The sequence below is a fragment of the Penaeus japonicus genome, unplaced genomic scaffold (genome assembly GCF_977035675.1).
Source record: "Penaeus japonicus unplaced genomic scaffold, GWHDUDI00000001_assembly GWHDUDI00000040, whole genome shotgun sequence".
In the NCBI taxonomy this organism is placed as follows: domain Eukaryota; kingdom Metazoa; phylum Arthropoda; class Malacostraca; order Decapoda; family Penaeidae; genus Penaeus; species Penaeus japonicus.
Window position 1 is genome coordinate 5746558 of NW_028234442.1, and position 5000 is coordinate 5751557.

General features: G+C 36.1%; 1 protein-coding gene across 1 annotated transcript in view; it reads right to left on the reverse strand.

The window, feature by feature from the left end:
- Positions 1-5000, reverse strand: part of LOC122255892 (uncharacterized) — a 47688-nt gene that overhangs the window by 42047 nt on the left and 641 nt on the right. The window lies entirely within an intron of this gene.

Below are 5000 nucleotides of genomic sequence, written 5' to 3' on the forward strand. Positions count from 1 at the left end.
AGAGATATGGGTATGTGAGGTATATATAGATATGGGTATGTGAGGTATGTAGAGATATGGGTATGTGAGGTATAAAGAGATATGGGTATGTGAGGTATATAGAGATATGGGTATGTGAGGTATATATAGATATGGGTATGTGAGGTATAGATAGATATGGGTATGTAAGGTATATATGGGTATGTGAGGTATATAGAGATATGGGTATGTGAGGTATATATAGATATGGGTATGTGAGGTATGTAGAGATATGGGTATGTGAGGTATATAGAGATATGGGTATGTGAGGTGTATAGAGATATGGGTATGTGAGGTATATGGGTATGTGAGGTATATAGAGATATGGGTATGTGAGGTATATAGAGATATGGGTATGTGAGGTATATATAGATATGGGTATGTGAGGTATATAGAGATATGGGTATGTGAGGTATATAGAGATATGGGTATGTGAGGTATATATAGAAATATGGGTATGTGAGGTATATATAGAAATATGGGTATGTGAGGTATATAGAGATATGGGTATGTGAGGTATATATAGAAATATGGGTATGTGAGGTATATATAGAAATATGGGTATGTGAGGTATATATAGAAATATGGGTATGTGAGGTATATATAGATATGGGTATGTGAGGTATGTAGAGATATGGGTATGTGAGGTATATAGAGATATGGGTATGTGAGGTATATAGAGATATGGGTATGTGAGGTATATAGAGATATGGGTATGTGAGGTATATAGAGATATGGGTATGTGAGGTATATAGAGATATGGGTATGTGAGGTATATAGAGATATGGGTATGTGAGGTATATAGAGATATGGGTATGTGAGGTATATAGAGATATGGGTATGTGAGGTATATATAGAAATATGGGTATGTGAGGTATATAGAGATATGGGTATGTGAGGTATATAGAGATATGGGTATGTGAGGTATATAGAGATATGGGTATGTGAGGTATATAGAGATATGGGTATGTGAGGTATATAGAGATATGGGTATGTGAGGTATATATAGATATGGGTATGTGAGATATATAGTAGTATGGGTATGTGAGGTATGTAGAGATATGGGTATGTGAGGTGTATATAGATATGGATATCTGGGGTATGTAGATATATGGGTATGTGAGGTTTATAGTGATATGGGTATGTGAGGTATATACTGGTATGGGTATGTGAGGTGTATAGAGATATGGGTATGTGAGGTATATATAGAAATATGGGTATGTAGTTTATGAGATAATATATGTGTATGGGTATGTGGTCTAGAGATATGGTATGAGGTATATAGATATGGTTGTGAGATAATGGGTATGTGAGGTATAGAGATAGGTATTGAATATATAGAGATATGGTGTGATATAGAGATATGGGTATGTGAGGTATATAGATAGGTTGTGAGGTATATAGAGATGGTATAGGTATTGATGGGTATTGAGGTTATATAGGATATGGGTATATAGGATATGTGTATATAGAGATTGGTATTGAGGTTATATTGATGTGGGTATGTGAGTATATAAATATGGGTATGTGAGGTATAGAGATATGGTATGTGAGGTATATAGATATGGGTATGTGAGTATATAGATGGGTATGTGAGGTATATATATGGGATTGGATGTGAGGTATAGAGAGGTATGTGTTGTATATAGATATGGGTATGAGGTATGTTAGATTGGGTATATGGTATGTAGAATAGGTTGGGTATGGTGGTATATATAGATATGGGTATATAGAGGTATGTAGGAGATGGTATGTGAGGTAATAGAGGTATGTGAGGTATTATAAGATATAGGGTATGTGAGGTATGTAGAGGTAATAGGGTATGTGAGGTATATAGAGATATGGTATGTGAGTATAGAGATATGTATGGGTATGTGAGGTATATAGATATAAGGTATGTGGTATGAGATAGAGATGGGTAGGTAAAGTATATATAGTATATGTGATGTGGTATATGTAGATTATGGGTATGTATGGTATATATGAGGTATGTATAGTATATGGATAAGATATGTGATATTATAGTATAGATGTTGATATGGGTAAGTGTAGTATATAGAGTATAGGTATGTGAGGTATGTAGTATATAGATGGTGAGAGTATGTAGAGATATGGGTTATGTAGTATATATAGAGGTATCGTGAGTATATAGAGATAGGTATGTGAGGTATAAGATTGGATATGTGAGTATGATATGTATGTGAGATATATGGTATGTGAGGTATATAGGATATTTGTATGTATATAGTATTAAGATTACGATATGTGAGGTATTAGAGTAGAGATAGGGTATATATAGTATGGGTAATATGGTATGTAGAGATAAGGGTATGTGAGGTATGTAGAGATACGGGTATGTGAGGTATATATAGATATGGGTATGTGAGGTATGTAGAGATATGGGTATGTGAGATATATAGATATGGGTACGTGAGGTATGTAGAGATAGGGTATGTGAGGTATATATAGATATGGGTATGTGAGGTATGTAGAGATATGGGTATGTGAGGTATATATAGATATGGGTATGTGAGGTATGTAGAGATATGGGTATGTGAGGTATATAGAGATATGGGTATGTGAGGTATATAGAGATATGGGTATGTGAGGTATGTAGAGATATGGGTATGTGAGGTATATAGAGATATGGGTATGTGAGGTGTATAGAGGTATGGGTATGTGAGGTATATAGAGGTATGGGTATGTGAGGTATATATAGAAATATGGGTATGTGAGGTATATATATAGATATGGGTATGTGAGGTATATAGAGATATGGGTATGTAAAGTATATATAGAGATGGGTATGTGAGGTATATAGAGATATGGGTATGTAAAGTATATATAGAGATGGGTATGTGAGGTATATAGAGAAATGGGTATGTGAGGTATGTATAGAAATATGGGTATGTGATGTATATATAGAAATATGGGTATGTGAGGTACATAGAGATATGGGTATGTAAGGTATATATAGAGATGGGTATGTGAGGTGTATAGAGATATGGGTATGTGAGGTATATAGAGATATGGGTATGTGAAGTATATAGAGATATGGGTATGAAAAGTATATATAGAGATGGGTATGTGAGGTATATAGAGATATGGGTATGTGAGGTATATAGAGATATGGGTATGTGAGGTATATAGAGATATGGGTATGTGAGGTATATAGAGATATGGGTATGTAAAGTATATATAGAGATGGGTATGTGAGGTATATAGAGATATGGGTATGTGAGGTATATATAGATATAGGTATGTGGCAAGATATACGTTTAACAAATAGAATAACATGAAAGATACAATTTATATTGATGTTTTCATTTTCTGGACACAATGGTAAAAGCATATAGATCCACATAATATTAATTAGATATGATAATAATGATAGCAACAATAAGTATAAATGCAAATGGCTTTGCCACTAATGAAAAGGGTGATCACAATGCTCTCTCTCTCTCTTTCCCTCTCTCTCTCTGTCTCTCTCTCCCTCTCTCTGTCTCTGTCTCTCTCTCCCTCTCTCTGTCTCTCTCTCTCTCTCTCTCTCTCTCTCTGTAACCATTGTATTTACATATATCATGTCTACTGTAATTGTTATTATATAATGTCCATTGAATATAATTGCACGTGTATGCTTCTGCTACTGTATTCTACATGATGCAATCATCAATGTAATCTGTATCTTTCATGTTACTCTAATTATATATATATATTCTACCACATAAACATATATACATACATATACGTACGCTCGTTGCTTCACCTATCTGTCTACCCCTCTCACTCCAGACATAAACAGTGTTGTTTTGTCTTTCCCTTTGCAAGAGCTATGTATTGATGCAACACTTCACTCATCACATTCCAAATGTCACAAGAAAACACCTTGATTCACACATCTCCTGAGACAAGTCACACATTGTGGTAGAGAGTCTCCTCTAGGGGAGCAGAGGAGCAACACCTCGCTCCTCCTTTGAGGAGCAGCCCTCACTCCAACGTCCTACTGTTTAACCTTAGCAATAAACCAAGAAAGCTGTTCCTGCCGTGTTCTTCACACCCCAGGCCACGTTACCACATACAAGCAATGTCCGAGTCGGATCTGTTAAAGCTCGGACCGCGGTGAAAGCACTGTACTCCGTACAATGCATTACTTGTAACACCGTATCTGAGAACAACTGATTAAGTTCTGTTATCCAATATATATAATTGTATATGCATCTCTGTCATTTATATTAAGCTTTCTTTGCTACATGTATAGCAATATTATTATAATTATTACTATTAATATTAATGCATTCATATAGCTGTATTAATTAATTTAGTCTTAATGTCTTTGTTTAAATCTATATATATACACATCTACGTTTCATGCGGACCGCCCGAGCGCGTCTCGCAATCTTCTGTTGTGTCTAAAACATTTCCCTGTGGAAGCATTCCCGCCTAGACTTTCAATATGAAAGGTGAGATTTCCACATATATCTAAATGCGTAAGTAAAAAAATCTAATAAATGCGCCACTAGATGCGCAGCTGTAACAAGAGCGACTCGATCGTGGGATATATATATATGAGAGACACATCTCCCACGGTCACAACACCTCAAAGCTCTCTTTCTGAAGTTGAATTTTTTTTTTAACTTTATTTTTTTTAACTTTAAGGGTGTTGGGGTCTTGTGAGCTGTAGTTTTCTGGGGTCGGGGATGTGGGGTGTTGTGTGGGGGAGAGGAGGGGAGGGGGGGAAGTGCCTGGGGTCAGGGTGTTAAGGTGTTGTGAGCAGTAATTTTCAGTTCTGATATTTTCAAAAGTTGCATTTCCGCTTCATGTCAGCTGATGAGGAGCGAAGTGTAAACAAGTGATCAGGGACGTCAGCCATGTTGTGTCTGGCTGGGTTACGATGTGATTCATTACCACAAACAAATATGCGTACTCTCACACGAATACTGTATACACTCACTCGCACACGCACACGCACAGACACAGACACA